This window comes from Colletes latitarsis, unplaced genomic scaffold, assembly GCF_051014445.1.
Source record: "Colletes latitarsis isolate SP2378_abdomen unplaced genomic scaffold, iyColLati1 scaffold0002, whole genome shotgun sequence".
Taxonomy (NCBI): domain Eukaryota; kingdom Metazoa; phylum Arthropoda; class Insecta; order Hymenoptera; family Colletidae; genus Colletes; species Colletes latitarsis.
Genome location: NW_027488365.1, coordinates 21,617,590 through 21,636,222, shown reverse-complemented (window position 1 = coordinate 21,636,222; position 18,633 = coordinate 21,617,590).

Sequence of the window (18,633 nt, the reverse complement as noted above, 5' to 3'; positions counted from 1 at the left end):
TGCTCTCATCAGGCTCATACATTCGCATATTTCTCATACTTGATGGCCAGATCCTGGGCTTTTTCTGGTTTGGGTCACGTGGTAATGTGGTACCACACAAAAACAGTCGTCTAAGCTTGGTCACGATCAATATTTTAGAGGATAACGCATGTTAGGTCTGGATTAGGTATGGGATTTGCCCTCATCAGTCTCATACTTTCGCATTCTTCACATACTTCTTGAACAGATACTGGGTTTTTACTGGTTCGGATCACATAGTAGTGTGGTACCACACTGAAAGAGTCGATAAAACCTTGTTTCGATCGATATTTTAGAGGACAACGCATGTTAGGTCTGGATTAGGTCTGGGATTTGCCCTCATCAGGGTCATACATTCACATTTTCCGCATACTTGTTGGCCAGATCCCGGGCTTTTTCTGGTTTGGATCACGTGGTAATGTGGTATCACACAGAAACAGTACGTTAAACCTGGTTTCGATTGATATTTTAGAGGATAACGCATATTAGGTCTAGGTTAGGTCTGGGATTTGCCCTCATCATGCTCATACTTTCGCATATTTCTCATTTTTGTTGGCCAGATCCTGGGCTTTCACTCGTTTGGATCACGTAGTTATGTGGTACCACACTGATACAGTCAAATTAAACTTGGTCTCGATCAGTATTTTAGAGGATAACACATGATAGGTCTAGGTTAGGTCTGGGATTTGCACTCATCAGGCTCATACTTTCGCATATTTCTCATACTCGATGGCCAGATTCTGGGCTTTTTTTGGTTCGGATCACGCTGCAATGTGGTACCACACTGAAACAGTCCATTAAACCTGGTTTCGATGAATATTTTAGAGGATAACGCAATTTAGGTCTTGGTTAGGCCTTGGATTTGCCCTCATAAGGCTCACACGTTCGCATTCTTCACATACCTGGTGAACACATCGTGGGTTTTTTCTGGTTTGCATCACGTGGTAATGTGGTAGCACACTGAAACAGACAATTATGCCTGGTTTCTATCAATATTTTAGAGGATAACACATGTTAGGTCTAGGTTAGGTCTGGGATTTGCTATCATCATGCTCATACTTTAGCATATTTCTCGTTCTTGTTGGCCAGATCCTGCGCCTTTTCCGGTTTGGATCACGTAGTAATGTGGTACCACACTGAAACAGTCAATTAAACCTAGCCTGGGTCAACATTTCAAAGGATAACTCATGTTAGAACTAGGTTAGGTCTGGGATTTGCACTCATCAGGCACATACTTTCGCATATTTCTCATACTTGATGGCCACATTCCGGGCCTTTTTTGGTTTGGATCACGTAGTAATGCGGAACCACGCTGAAACAGACCATTAAACGTGGTTTCGATCAATATTTTAGAGGATAACGCATGTTAGGTCTATGTTAGGTTCGGGATTTGCCCTCATCAAGCTCACACTTTCGCATTCTTCACACACCTGTTGAACAGATCCAGAGTTTTTTCTGGTTTGGATCACGTGGTAATGTGGTACCACACAGAGACAGTCAATTAAACCTAGTCTGGGTCAACATTTCAAAGTATAACTCATGTTAGGTCTAGGTTAGGTCTGGGATTTGCTCTCATCAGGCTCATACTTTCGCATATTTCTCATACTTGTTGGCCAGATCCTGGCCTTTTTCTGGTTTGGATCACGTTGTAATGTGGTACCACACAGAAACAGTCGACAAAACCTGGTCTCGGTCAATATTTTAGAGGTTAACGAATGTTAGGTCTAGGGTAGGTCTGGGATTTGCTCTCATGTGGCTCATACTTTCACATATTTCTCATTTTTGTTGGCCAGATCCTGGGCTTTCACTCGTTTGGATCACGTAGTTATGTGGTACCACACTGATACAGTCAAATTAAACTTGGTCTCGATCAGTATTTTAGAGGATAACACATGATAGGTCTAGGTTAGGACTGGGATTTGCACTCATCAGGCTCGTACTTTCGCATATTTCTCATACTCGATGGCCAGATTCTGGGCTTTTTTTGGTTCGGATCACGCTGCAATGTGGTACCACACTGAAACAGCCCATTAAACCTGGTTTCGATGAATATTTTAGAGGATAACGCAACTTAGGTCTTGGTTAGGCCTTGGATTTGCCCTTATAAGGCTCACACGTTCGCATTCTTCACATACCTGGTGAACACATCGTGGGTTTTTTCTGGTTTGCATCACGTGGTAATGTGGTAGCACACTGAAACAGACAATTATGCCTGGTTTCTATCAATATTTTAGAGGATAACACATGTTAGGTCTAGGTTAGGTCTGGGATTTGCTATCATCATGCTCATACTTTAGCATATTTCTCGTACTTGTTGGCCAGATCCTGCGCCTTTTCCGGTTTGGATCACGTAGTAATGTGGTACCACACTGAAACAGTCAATTAAACCTAGCCTGGGTCAACATTTCAAAGGATAACTCATGTTAGGTCTAGGTTAGGTCTGGGATTTGCTCTCATCAGGCTCAAACATTCGCATATTTCTCATACTTGATTGCCAGATTCTGGGCTTCTTCTCGTTTGGATCACGTAGTAATGTGGTACCACACTGAAACAGTCGACTAAACCTGGTCTCGGTCAATATTTTAGAGGACAACGCATGTTAGGTCTAGGTTAGGTCTGGGATTTGCACTCATCAGGCTCATACTTTCGCATATTTCTCATACTTGTTGGCCAGATTCTGGGCTTTTTTTGGCTTGGGTCACGTAGTAATGTGGTACCACGCTGAAACTGTACATTAAACCTGGTTTCGATCAATATTTTAGAGGATGACGCATGTTAGGTCTATGTTAGGTCTGGGATTTGCTCTCATCAGGTTCATACATTCACATTTTCCGCATACTTGTTGGCCAGATCCTGGGCTTTCACTGGTTTGGATCACGTAGTTATGTGGTACCACACTGAAACAGTCAAATTAAACCTGGTCTCGATCAGTATTTTAGAGGATAACACATGTTAGGTCTAGGTTAGGTTTGGGATTTGCACACATCAGGCTCATGCTTTCGCATATTTCTCATACTTGATGGCCAGATTCAGGGCTTTTTCCGGTTTGGATCACGTGGTAATGTGGTACCACACTGAAACAGACCATTAAACCTGGTTTCGATGAATATTTTAGAGGATAACGCATCTTAGGTCTTGGTTGGGCCTTGGTTTTGCCCTCATCTGGCTCACACGTTCGCATTCTTCACATACTTGTTGAACAGAACCCGGGTTTCTTCTGGTTCAGATCACGTAGCAACGTGGTACCACACTGAAACAGTCCATTAAACCTGGTTTCGATCAATATTTTAGAGGATAACGCATGTTAGGTCTATGTTAGGTCCGGGATTTGCTCTCATCAGGCTCATACTTTCGCATATTTCTCTTACTTGTTAGCCAGATTCAGGGCTTTTCCCGGTTTGGATCACGTGGTTATGTGGTACCACACTGCAACAGTCAATTAAACCTAGTCTGGGTCAACATTTCAAAGGAAAACTCATGTTAGAACTAGGTTAGGTCTGGGATTTGCACTCATCAGGCTCATACTTTCGCATATTTCTCATACTTGATGGCCAGATTCTGGGCCTTTTTTGGTTTGGATCACGTAGTAATGCGGTACCACGCTGAAACAGACCATTAAACGTGGTTTCGATCAATATTTTAGAGGATAACGCATGTTAGGTCTATATTAGGTTCGGGATTTGGCCTCATCAGGCTCACACTTTCGCATTCTTCACACACCTGTTGAACAGATCCAGGGTTTTTTCTGGTTTGGATCACGTGGTAATGTGGTACCACACAGAGACAGTCAATTAAACCTAGTCTGGGTCAACATTTCAAAGTATAACTCATGTTAGGTCTAGGTTAGGTCTGGGATTTGCTCTCATCAGGCTCATACTTTCGCATATTTCTCATACTTGTTGGCCAGATCCTGGCCTTTTTCTGGTTTGGATCACGTTGTAATGTGGTCCCACACAGAATCAGTCGACTAAACCTGGTCTCGGTCTATATTTTGGAGGTTAACGCATGTTAGGTCTAGGATAGGTCTGGGATTTGCTCTCATGTGGCTCATACTTTCGCATATTTCTCATACTTGTTAGCCAGATTCAGGACTTGTTCTGGTTTGGATCACGTGGTAATGTGGTACCACACTGAAACAGTCAATTAAACCTAGTCTGGGTCAACATTTCAAAGTATAACTCATGTTAGGTCTAGGTGAGGCCTGGGATTTGCTCTCATCAGGCTCATACATTCGCATATTTCTCATACTTGGTGGCCAGATCCTGGGCTTTTTCTGGTTTGGATCACGTGGTAATGTGGTACCACACTGAAACAGTCAATTAAACCTAGTCTGGGTCAACATTTCAAAGGATAACTCATGTTAGAACTAGGTTAGGTCTGGGATTTGCACTCATCAGGCTCATACTTTCGCATATTTCTCATACTTGATGGCCAGATTCTGGGCCTTTTTTGGTTTGGATCACGTAGTAATGCGGTACCACGCTGAAACAGATCATTAAACCTGGTTTCGATCAATATTTTAGAGGATAACGCATGTTAGGTCTAGGATAGGTCTGGGATTTGCTCTCATGTGGCTCATACCTTCGCATATTTCTCATACTTGATGGCCAGATCCTGGGCTTTTTCTGGTTTGGATCACGTGGTAATGTGGTACCACACTGAAACAGTCAATTAAACCTAGTCTGGGTCAACATTTCAAAGGATAACTCATGTTAGAACTAGGTTAGGTCTGGGATTTGCACTCATCAGGCTCATACTTTCGCATATTTCTCATACTTGATGGCCAGATTCTGGGCCTTTTTTGGTTTGGATCACGTAGTAATGCGGTACCACGCTGAAACAGATCATTAAACCTGGTTTCGATCAATATTTTAGAGGATAACTCATGTTAGGTCTAGATAAGGTCTGGGATTTGCCCTCATCAGGCTCACACGTTCGCATTCTTCACATACCTGGTGAACAGATCCTGGGTTTTTTCTGGTTTGGATCACGGAGTAATGTGGTACCACACTGAAACAGACAATTAAGCATGGTTTCTATCAATATTTTAGAGGATAACACATGTTAGGTCTAAGTTAGTTCTGGGATTTGCACTCATCAGGCTCATACTTTCGCATATATCTCTTACTTTATGGCCAGATTCTGGGGTCTTTCTGGATTGGATCACGTAGTAATGTGGTACCACACAAAAACAGTCGACTAAGCTTGGTCACGATCAATATTTTAGAGGATAACGCATGTTAGGTCTGGATTAGGTATGGGATTTGCCCTCATCAGTCTCATACTTTCGCATTCTTCACATACTTCTTGAACAGATACTGGGTTTTTTCTGGTTTGGATCACATAGTAGTGTGGTACCACACTGAAAGAGTCGATTAAACCTTGTTTCGATCGATATTTTAGAGGGCAACGCATGTTAGGTCTGGATTAGGTCTGGGATTTGCCCTCATCAGGGTCATACATTCACATTTTCCGCATAGTGGTTGGCCAGATCCCGGGCTTTCTCTGGTTTGGATCACGTGGTAATGCGGTACCACACTGCAACAGTCAATTAAACCTAGTCTGGGTCAACATTTCAAAGGAAAACTCATGTTAGAACTAGGTTAGGTCTGGGATTTGCACTCATCAGGCTCATACTTTCGCATATTTCTCATACTTGATGGCCAGATTCTGGGCCTTTTTTGGTTTGGATCACGTGGTAATGTGGTACCACACTGAAACAGTCAATTAAACCTGGTCTGGGTCAATATTTTAGAGGTTAACGCATGTTAGGTCTAGGATAGCCCTGGGATTTGCTCTCATGTGGCTCATACTTTCGCATTCTTCACACACCTGTTGAACAGATCCAGGGTTTTTTCTGGTTTGGATCACGTGGTAATGTGGTACCACACAGAGACAGTCAATTAAACCTTGTCTGGGTCAACATTTCAAAGTATAACTCATGTTAGGTCTAGGTTAGGTCTGGGATTTGCTCTCATCAGGCTCATACTTTCGCATATTTCTCATACTTGTTGGCCAGATCCTGGCCTTTTTCTGGTTTGGATCACGTTGTAATGTGGTACCACACAGAAACAGTCGACTAAACCTGGTCTGGGTCAATATTTTAGAGGTTAACGCAAGTTAGGTCTAGGATTGGTCTGGGATTTGCTCTCATGTGGCTCATACTTTCGCATATTTCTCATACTTGATGGCCAGATTCAGGGCTTTTTCTGGTTTGGATCACGTGGTAATGTGGTACCACACTGAAACAGTCAATTGAACCTAGTCTGGGTCAACATTTCAAAGTATAACTCATGTTAGGTCTCGGTGAGGCCTGGGATTTGCTCTCATCAGGCTCATACATTCGCATATTTCTCATACTTGATGGCCAGATCCTGGGCTTTTTCTGGTTTGGATCACGTGGTAATGTGGTACCACACTGAAACAGTCAATTAAACCTAGTCTGGGACAACATTTCAAACGATAACTCATGTTAGGTCTAGGTTAGGTCTGGGATTTGCTCTCATCAGGCTCATACATTCGCATATTTCTCATACTTGATGGCCAGATTCTGGGCTTTTTTTGGCTTGGATCACGTAGTAATGTGGCACCACACTGAAACTGATCCAAACCTGGTTTCGATCAATATTTTAGAGGATCACGCATGTTAGGTCTATGTTAGTTCTGGAATTTGCTCTCATCAGGCTCATACTTTCGCATATTTCTCACACTTGATGGCCAGATTCATGGCTTTTTCTGGTTTGGATCACGTGGTAATCTGGTACCACACTGAAACAGTCAATTAAACCTAGTCTGGGTCAACATTTCAAAGGATAACTCATGTTAGGTCTAGGTTAGGTCTGGGATTTGCTCTCATCAGGCTCACACATTCGCATATTTCTCATACATGATGGCCAGATCCTGGGCTTTCTCTGGTTTGGATCACGTAGTAATTTGGTACCACACTAAAACAGTCGACTAAACCTGGTCTCGGTCAATATTTTAGAGGATAACGCATGTTAGGTCTAGGTTAGGTCTGGGATTTGCACTCATCAGACTCATACTTTCGCATATTTCTCATACTTGATGGCCAGATCCTGGGCTTTCTCTGGTTTGGATCACGTAGTAATTTGGTACCACACTGAAAGAGTCGACTAAACCTGATCTCGGTCAATATTTCAGAGGATAACGCATGTTAGGTCTATGTTAGGTCTGGGATTTGCTCTCATCAGGCTCACACATTCGCATATTTCTCATACTTGATGGCCAGATTGTGGGCTTTTTTTGGCTTGGATCACGTAGTAATGTGGCACCACACTGAAACTGATCCAAACCTGGTTTCGATCAATATTTTAGAGGATAACGCATATTAGGTCTATGTTAGGTCTGGGATTTGCTCTCATCAGGCTCACACATTCACATTTTCCGCGTACTTGTTGGCCAGATCCTTGGCTTTTTCTGGTTTGGATCACGTAGTAATGTGGTACCACACTGAAACAGTCGACTAAACCTGGTCTCGGTCAATATTTTAGAGGATAACGCATGTTAGGTCTAGGTTAGGTCTGGGATTTGCTCTCATCAGGCTCATACTATCGCATATTTCTCACACTTGATGGCCAGATTCATGGCTTTTTCTGGTTTGGATCACGTGGTAATGTGGTACCACACTGAAACAGTCAATTAAACCTAGTCTGGGTCAACATTTCCAAGGATAACTCATGTTTGGTCTAGGTTAGGTCTGGGATTTGCTCTCATCAGGCTCATACTTTCGCATGTTTCTCATACTTGTTGGCCAGATTCTGGGTTTTTTCTGGTTTAGATCACGTAGCAATGTGGTACCACACTGAAACAGTCCAGTAAACCTGGTTTCGTTCAATATTTTAGAGGATAACTCATGTTAGGTCTAGGTTAGGTCTGGGATTTGCTCTCATCAGGCTCATACTTTCGCATATTTCTCATACTTGATGGCCAGATTCTGGGCTTTTTTTGGCTTGGATCACGTAGTAATGTGGCACCACACTGAAACTGATCCAAACCTGGTTTCGATCAATATTTTAGAGGATAACGCATGTTAGGTCTATGTTACGTCTGGGATTTGCTCTCATCAGGCTCATACTTTCGCATATTTCTCACACTTGATGGCCAGATTCATGGCTTTTTCTGATTTGGATCACGTGGTAATGTGGTACCACACTGAAACAGTCAATTAAACCTAGTCTGGGTCAACATTTCAAAGGATAACTCATGTTAGAACTAGGTTAGGTCTGGGATTTGCACTCATCAGGCTCATACTTTCGCATATTTCTCACACTTGATGGCCAGATTCATGGCTTTTTCTGATTTGGATCACGTGGTAATGTGGTACCACACTGAAACAGTCAATTAAACCTAGTCTGGGTCAACATTTCAAAGGATAACTCATGTTAGAACTAGGTTAGGTCTGGGATTTGCACTCATCAGGCTCATACTTTCGCATATTTCTCATACTTGATGGCCAGATTCTGGGCCTTTTTTGGTTTGGATCACGTAGTAATGCGGTAACACGCTGAAACAGATCATTAAACCTGGTTTCGATCAATATTTTAGAGGATAACTCATGTTAGGTCTAGATAAGGTCTGGGATTTGCCCTCATCAGGCTCACACGTTCGCATTCTTCACATACCTGGTGAACAGATACTGGGTTTTTTCTGGTTTGGATCACATAGTAGTGTGGTACCACACTGAAAGAGTCGATTAAACCTTGTTTCGATCGATATTTTAGAGGGCAACGCATGTTAGGTCTGGATTAGGTCTGGGATTTGCCCTCATCAGGGTCATACATTCACATTTTCCGCATAGTGGTTGGCCAGATCCCGGGCTTTCTCTGGTTTGGATCACGTGGTAATGCGGTACCACACTGCAACAGTCAATTAAACCTAGTCTGGGTCAACATTTCAAAGGAAAACTCATGTTAGAACTAGGTTAGGTCTGGGATTTGCACTCATCAGGCTCATACTTTCGCATATTTCTCATACTTGATGGCCAGATTCTGGGCCTTTTTTGGTTTGGATCCCGTGGTAATGTGGTACCACACTGAAACAGTCAATTAAACCTGGTCTGGGTCAATATTTTAGAGGTTAACGCATGTTAGGTCTAGGATAGCCCTGGGATTTGCTCTCATGTGGCTCATACTTTCGCATTCTTCACACACCTGTTGAACAGATCCAGGGTTTTTTCTGGTTTGGATCACGTGGTAATGTGGTACCACACAGAGACAGTCAATTAAACCTTGTCTGGGTCAACATTTCAAAGTATAACTAATGTTAGGTCTAGGTTAGGTCTGGGATTTGCTCTCATCAGGCTCATACTTTCGCATATTTCTCATACTTGTTGGCCAGATCCTGGCCTTTTTCTGGTTTGGATCACGTTGTAATGTGGTACCACACAGAAACAGTCGACTAAACCTGGTCTGGGTCAATATTTTAGAGGTTAACGCAAGTTAGGTCTAGGATTGGTCTGGGATTTGCTCTCATGTGGCTCATACTTTCGCATATTTCTCATACTTCATGGCCAGATTCAGGGCTTTTTCTGGTTTGGATCACGTGGTAATGTGGTACCACACTGAAACAGTCAATTGAACCTAGTCTGGGTCAACATTTCAAAGTATAACTCATGTTAGGTCTCGGTGAGGCCTGGGATTAGCTCTCATCAGGCTCATACATTCGCATATTTCTCATACTTGATGGCCAGATCCTGGGCTTTTTCTGGTTTGGATCACGTGGTAATGTGGTACCACACTGAAACAGTCAATTAAACCTAGTCTGGGACAACATTTCAAACGATAACTCATGTTAGGTCTAGGTTAGGTCTGGGATTTGCTCCCATCAGGCTCATACATTCGCATATTTCTCATACTTGATGGCCAGATTCTGGGCTTTTTTTGGCTTGGATCACGTAGTAATGTGGCACCACACTGAAACTGATCCAAACCTGGTTTCGATCAATATTTTAGAGGATCACGCATGTTAGGTCTATGTTAGTTCTGGAATTTGCTCTCATCAGGCTCATACTTTCGCATATTTCTCACACTTGATGGCCAGATTCATGGCTTTTTCTGGTTTGGATCACGTGGTAATCTGGTACCACACTGAAACAGTCAATTAAACCTAGTCTGGGTCAACATTTCAAAGGATTACTCATGTTAGGTCTAGGTTAGGTCTGGGATTTGCTCTCATCAGGCTCACACATTCGCATATTTCTCATACATGATGGCCAGATCCTGGGCTTTCTCTGGTTTGGATCACGTAGTAATTTGGTACCACACTAATACAGTCGACTAAACCTGGTCTCGGTCAATATTTTAGAGGATAACGCATGTTAGGTCTAGGTTAGGTCTGGGATTTGCACTCATCAGACTCATACTTTCGCATATTTCTCATACTTGATGGCCAGATCCTGGGCTTTCTCTGGTTTGGATCACGTAGTAATTTGGTACCACACTGAAACAGTCGACTAAACCTGATCTCGGTCAATATTTCAGAGGATAACGCATGTTAGGTCTATGTTAGGTCTGGGATTTGCTCTCATCAGGCTCACACATTCGCATATTTCTCATACTTGATGGCCAGATTGTGGGCTTTTTTTGGCTTGGATCACGTAGTAATGTGGCACCACACTGAAACTGATCCAAACCTGGTTTCGATCAATATTTTAGAGGATAACGCATATTAGGTCTATGTTAGGTCTGGGATTTGCTCTCATCAGGCTCACACATTCACATTTTCCGCGTACTTGTTGGCCAGATCCTTGGCTTTTTCTGGTTTGGATCACGTAGTAATGTGGTACCACACTGAAACAGTCGACTAAACCTGGTCTCGGTCAATATTTTAGAGGATAACGCATGTTAGGTCTAGGTTAGGTCTGGGATTTGCTCTCATCAGGCTCATACTATCGCATATTTCTCACACTTGATGGCCAGATTCATGGCTTTTTCTGGTTTGGATCACGTGGTAATGTGGTACCACACTGAAACAGTCAATTAAACCTAGTCTGGGTCAACATTTCTAAGGATAACTCATGTTTGGTCTAGGTTAGGTCTGGGATTTGCTCTCATCAGGCTCATACTTTCGCATGTTTCTCATACTTGTTGGCCAGATTCTGGGTTTTTTCTGGTTTAGATCACGTAGCAATGTGGTACCACACTGAAACAGTCCAGTAAACCTGGTTTCGTTCAATATTTTAGAGGATAACTCATGTTAGGTCTAGGTTAGGTCTGGGATTTGCTCTCATCAGGCTCATACATTCGCATATTTCTCATACTTGATGGCCAGATTCTGGGCTTTTTTTGGCTTGGATCACGTAGTAATGTGGCACCACACTGAAACTGATCCAAACCTGGTTTCGATCAATATTTTAGAGGATAACGCATGTTAGGTCTATGTTACGTCTGGGATTTGCTCTCATCAGGCTCATACTTTCGCATATTTCTCACACTTGATGGCCAGATTCATGGCTTTTTCTGATTTGGATCACGTGGTAATGTGGTACCACACTGAAACAGTCAATTAAACCTAGTCTGGGTCAACATTTCAAAGGATAACTCATGTTAGAACTAGGTTAGGTCTGGGATTTGCACTCATCAGGCTCATACTTTCGCATATTTCTCACACTTGATGGCCAGATTCATGGCTTTTTCTGATTTGGATCACGTGGTAATGTGGTACCACACTGAAACAGTCAATTAAACCTAGTCTGGGTCAACATTTCAAAGGATAACTCATGTTAGAACTAGGTTAGGTCTGGGATTTGCACTCATCAGGCTCATACTTTCGCATATATCTCTTACTTTATGGCCAGATTCTGGGGTCTTTCTGGATTGGATCACGTAGTAATGTGGTACCACACAAAAACAGTCGACTAAGCTTGGTCACGATCAATATTTTAGAGGATAACGCATGTTAGGTCTGGATTAGGTATGGGATTTGCCCTCATCAGTCTCATACTTTCGCATTCTTCACATACTTCTTGAACTGATACTGGGTTTTTTCTGGTTTGGATCACATAGTAGTGTGGTACCACACTGAAAGAGTCGATTAAACCTTGTTTCGATCGATATTTTAGAGGGCAACGCATGTTAGGTCTGGATTAGGTCTGGGATTTGCCCTCATCAGGGTCATACATTCACATTTTCCGCATAGTGGTTGGCCAGATCCCGGGCTTTCTCTGGTTTGGATCACGTGGTAATGCGGTACCACACTGCAACAGTCAATTAAACCTAGTCTGGGTCAACATTTCAAAGGAAAACTCATGTTAGAACTAGGTTAGGTCTGGGATTTGCACTCATCAGGCTCATACTTTCGCATATTTCTCATACTTGATGGCCAGATTCTGGGCCTTTTTTGGTTTGGATCACGTGGTAATGTGGTACCACACTGAAACAGTCAATTAAACCTGGTCTGGGTCAATATTTTAGAGGTTAACGCATGTTAGGTCTAGGATAGGTCTGGGATTTGCTCTCATGTGGCTCATACTTTCGCATTCTTCACACACCTGTTGAACAGATCCAGGGTTTTTTCTGGTTTGGATCACGTGGTAATGTGGTACCACACAGAGACAGTCAATTAAACCTAGTCTGGGTCAACATTTCAAAGTATAACTCATGTTAGGTCTAGGTTAGGTCTGGGATTTGCTCTCATCAGGCTCATACTTTCGCATATTTCTCATACTTGTTGGCCAGATCCTGGCCTTTTTCTGGTTTGGATCACGTTGTAATGTGGTACCACACAGAAACAGTCGACTAAACCTGGTCTGGGTCAATATTTTAGAGGTTAACGCAAGTTAGGTCTAGGATTGGTCTGGGATTTGCTCTCATGTGGCTCATACTTTCGCATATTTCTCATACTTGATGGCCAGATTCAGGGCTTTTTCTGGTTTGGATCACGTGGTAATGTGGTACCACACTGAAACAGTCAATTAAACCTAGTCTGGGTCAACATTTCGAAGTATAACTCATGTTAGGTCTCGGTGAGGCCTGGGATTTGCTCTCATCAGGCTCATACATTCGCATATTTCTCATACTTGATGGCCAGATCCTGGGCTTTTTCTGGTTTGGATCACGTGGTAATGTGGTACCACACTGAAACAGTCAATTAAACCTAGTCTGGGACAACATTTCAAACGATAACTCATGTTAGGTCTAGGTTAGGTCTGGGATTTGCTCTCATCAGGCTCATACATTCGCATATTTCTCATACTTGATGGCCAGATTCTGGGCTTTTTTTGGCTTGGATCACGTAGTAATGTGGCACCACACTGAAACTGATCCAAACCTGGTTTCGATCAATATTTTAGAGGATAACGCATGTTAGGTCTATGTTAGTTCTGGGATTTGCTCTCATCAGGCTCATACTTTCGCATATTTCTCACACTTGATGGCCAGATTCATGGCTTTTTCTGGTTTGGATCACGTGGTAATCTGGTACCACACTGAAACAGTCAATTAAACCTAGTCTGGGTCAACATTTCAAAGGATAACTCATGTTAGGTATAGGTTAGGTCTGGGATTTGCTCTCATCAGGCTCACACATTCGCATATTTCTCATACATGATGGCCAGATCCTGGGCTTTCTCTGGTTTGGATCACGTAGTAATTTGGTACCACACTAAAACAGTCGACTAAACCTGGTCTCGGTCAATATTTTAGAGGATAACGCATGTTAGGTCTAGGTTAGGTCTGGGATTTGCACTCATCAGACTCATACTTTCGCATATTTCAAATACTTGATGGTCAGATCCTGGGCTTTCTCTGGTTTGGATCACGTAGTAATTTGGTACCACACTGAAACAGTCGACTATACCTGGTCTCGGTCAATATTTCAGAGGATAACGCATGTTAGGTCTAGGTTAGGTCTGGGATTTGCTCTCATCAGGCTCACACATTCGCATATTTCTCATACTTGATGGCCAGATTGTGGGCTTTTTTTGGCTTGGATCACGTAGTAATGTGGCACCACACTGAAACTGATCCAAACCTGGTTTCGATCAATATTTTAGAGGATAACGCATATTAGGTCTATGTTAGGTCTGGGATTTGCTCTCATCAGGCTCACACATTCACATTTTCCGCGTACTTGTTGGCCAGATCCTTGGCTTTTTCTGGTTTGGATCACGTAGTAATGTGGTACCACACTGAAACAGTCGACTAAACCTGGTCTCGGTCAACATTTCAAAGGAAAACTCATGTTAGAACTAGGTTAGGTCTGGGATTTGCACTCATCAGGCTCATACTTTCGCATATTTCTCATACTTGATGGCCAGATTCTGGGCCTTTTTTGGTTTGGATCACGTGGTAATGTGGTACCACACTGAAACAGTCAATTAAACCTGGTCTGGGTCAATATTTTAGAGGTTAACGCATGTTAGGTCTAGGATAGGTCTGGGATTTGCTCTCATGTGGCTCATACTTTCGCATTCTTCACACACCTGTTGAACAGATCCAGGGTTTTTTCTGGTTTGGATCACGTGGTAATGTGGTACCACACAGAGACAGTCAATTAAACCTAGTCTGGGTCAACATTTCAAAGTATAACTCATGTTAGGTCTCGGTGAGGCCTGGGATTTGCTCTTATCAGGCTCATACATTCGCATATTTCTCATACTTGATGGCCAGATCCTGGGCTTTTTCTGGTTTGGATCACGTGGTAATGTGGTACCACACTGAAACAGTCAATTAAACCTAGTCTGGGACAACATTTCAAACGATAACTCATGTTAGGTCTAGGTTAGGTCTGGGATTTGCTCTCATCAGGCTCATACATTCGCATATTTCTCATACTTGATGGCCAGATTCTGGGCTTTTTTTGGCTTGGATCACGTAGTAATGTGGCACCACACTGAAACTGATCCAAACCTGGTTTCGATCAATATTTTAGAGGATAACGCATGTTAGCTCTATGTTAGTTCTGGGATTTGCTCTCATCAGGCTCATACTTTCGCATATTTCTCACACTTGATGGCCAGATTCATGGCTTTTTCTGGTTTGGATCACGTGGTAATCTGGTACCACACTGAAACAGTCAATTAAACCTAGTCTGGGTCAACATTTCAAAGGATAACTCATGTTAGGTCTAGGTTAGGTCTGGGATTTGCTCTCATCAGGCTCACACATTCGCATATTTCTCATACATGATGGCCAGATCCTGGGCTTTCTCTGGTTTGGATCACGTAGTAATTTGGTACCACACTAAAACAGTCGACTAAACCTGGTCTCGGTCAATATTTTAGAGGATAACGCATGTTAGGTCTAGGTTAGGTCTGGGATTTGCACTCATCAGACTCATACTTTCGCATATTTCTCATACTTGATGGCCAGATCCTGGGCTTTCTCTGGTTTGGATCACGTAGTCATTTGGTACCACACTGAAACAGTCGACTAAACCTGGTCTCGGTCAATATTTCAGAGGATAACGCATGTTAGGTCTAGGTTAGGTCTGGGATTTGCTCTCATCAGGCTCACACATTCGCATATTTCTCATACTTGATGGCCAGATTGTGGGCTTTTTTTGGCTTGGATCACGTAGTAATGTGGCACCACACTGAAACTGATCCAAACCTGGTTTCGATCAATATTTTAGAGGATAACGCATATTAGGTCTATGTTAGGTCTGGGATTTGCTCTCATCAGGCTCACACATTCACATTTTCCGCGTACTTGTTGGCCAGATCCTTGGCTTTTTCTGGTTTGGATCACGTTGTAATGTGGTACCACACTGAAACAGTCGACTAAACCTGGTCTCGGTCAATATTTTAGAGGATAACGCATGTTAGGTCTAGGTTAGGTCTGGGATTTGCTCTCATCAGGCTCATACTATCGCATATTTCTCACACTTGATGGCCAGATTCATGGCTTTTTCTGGTTTGGATCACGTGGTAATGTGGTACCACACTGAAACAGTCAATTAAACCTAGTCTGGGTCAACATTTCCAAGGATAACTCATGTTTGGTCTAGGTTAGGTCTGGGATTTGCTCTCATCAGGCTCATACTTTCGCATGTTTCTCATACTTGTTGGCCAGATTCTGGGTTTTTTCTGGTTTAGATCACGTAGCAATGTGGTACCACACTGAAACAGTCCAGTAAACCTGGTTTCGTTCAATATTTTAGAGGATAACTCATGTTAGGTCTAGGTCAGGTCTGGGATTTGCTCTCATCAGGCTCATACATTCGCATATTTCTCATACTTGATGGCCAGATTCTGGGCTTTTTTTGGCTTGGATCACGTAGTAATGTGGCACCACACTGAAACTGATCCAAACCTGGTTTCGATCAATATTTTAGAGGATAACGCATGTTAGGTCTATGTTACGTCTGGGATTTGCTCTCATCAGGCTCATACTTTCGCATATTTCTCACACTTGATGGCCAGATTCATGGCTTTTTCTGATTTGGATCACGTGGTAATGTGGTACCACACTGAAACAGTCAATTAAACCTAGTCTGGGTCAACATTTCAAAGGATAACTCATGTTAGGTCTAGGTTAGGTCTGGGATTTGCTCTCATCAGGCTCACACATTCGCATATTTCTCATACATGATGGCCAGATCCTGGGCTTTCTCTGGTTTGGATGACGTAGTAATTTGGTACCACACTGAAACAGTCGACTAAACCTGGTCTCGGTCAATATTTTAGAGGATAACGCATGTTAGGTCTAGGTTAGGTCTGGGATTTGCTCTCATCAGGCTCATACTATCGCATATTTCTCACACTTGATGGCCAGATTCATGGCTTTTTCTGGTTTGGATCACGTGGTAATGTGGTACCACTCTGAAACAGTCAATTAAACCTAGTCTGGGTCAACATTTAAAAGGATAACTCATGTTAGGTCTAGGTTAGGTCTGGGATTTGCTCTCATCAGGCTCATACTTTCGCATGTTTCTCATACTTGTTGGCCAGATTCTGGGTTTTTTCTGGTTTAGATCACGTAGCAATGTGGTACCACACTGAAACAGTCCATTAAACCTGGTTTCGTTCAATATTTTAGAGGATAACGCATGTTAGGTCTATGTTAGGTCCGGGATTTGCTCTCATCAGGCTCATACTTTCGCATATTTCTCTTACTTGTTAGCCAGATTCAGGGCTTTTTCTGGTTTGGATCACGTGGTAATGTGGTACCACACTGCAACAGTCAATTAAGCCTAGTCTGGGTCAACATTTCAAAGGAAAACTCATGTTAGAACTAGGTTAGGTCTGGGATTTGCACTCATCAGGCTCATACTTTCGCATATTTCTCATACTTGATGGCCAGATTCTGGGCCTTTTTTGGTTTGGATCACGTAGTAATGCGGTACCACGCTGAAACAGACCATTAAACGTGGTTTCGATCAATATTTTAGAGGATAACGCATGTTGGGTCTATATTAGGTTCGGGATTTGCCCTCATCAGGCTCACACTTTCGCATTCTTCACACACCTGTTGAACAGATCCAGGGTTTTTTCTTTGTTTGGATCACGTGGTAATGTGGTAAAACTCTGAAACAGTCAATTAAACCTAGTCTGGGTCAACATTTCAAAGGATAACTCATGTTAGGTCTAGGTTAGGTCTGGGATTTGCTCTCATCAGGCTCATACTTTCGCATGTTTCTCATACTTGTTGGCCAGATTCTGGGTTTTTTCTGGTTTACATCACGTAGCAATGTGGTACCACACTGAAACAGTCCATTAAACCTGGTTTCGTTCAATATTTTAGAGGATAACGCATGTTAGGTCTATGTTAGGTCCGGGATTTGCTCTCATCAGGCTCATACTTTCGCATATTTCTCTTACTTGTTAGCCAGATTCAGGGCTTTTTCTGGTTTGGATCACGTGGTAATGTGGTACCACACTGCAACAGTCACTTAAACCTAGTCTGGGTCAACATTTCAAAGGAAAACTCATGTTAGAACTAGGTTAGGTCTGGGATTTGCACTCATCAGGCTCATACTTTCGCATATTTCTCATACTTGATGGCCAGATTCTGGGCCTTTTTTGGTTTGGATCACGTAGTAATGCGGTACCACGCTGAAACAGACCATTAAACGTGGTTTCGATCAATATTTTAGAGGATAACGCATGTTAGGTCTATATTAGGTTCGGGATTTGCCCTCATCAGGCTCACACTTTCGCATTCTTCACACACCTGTTGAACAGATCCAGGGTTTTTTCTGGTTTGGATCACGTGGTAATGTGGTACCACACAGAGACAGTCAATTAAACCTAGTCTGGGTCAACATTTCAAAGTATAACTCATGTTAGGTCTAGGTTAGGTCTGGGATTTGCTCTCATCAGGCTCATACTTTCGCATATTTCTCATACTTGTTGGCCAGATCCTGGCCTTTTTCTGGTTTGGATCACGTTGTAATGTGGTACCACACAGAAACAGTCGACTAAACCTGGTCTCGGTCAATATTTTAGAGGTTAACGCATGTTAGGTCTAGGTTAGGTCTGGGATTTGCACTCATCAGACTCATACTTTCGCATATTTCTCATACTTGATGGCCAGATCCTGGGCTTTCTCTGGTTTGGATCGCGTAGTAATTTGGTACCACACTGAAACAGTCGACTAAACCTGGTCTCGGTCAATATTTCAGAGGATAACGCATGTTAGGTCTAGGTTAGGTCTG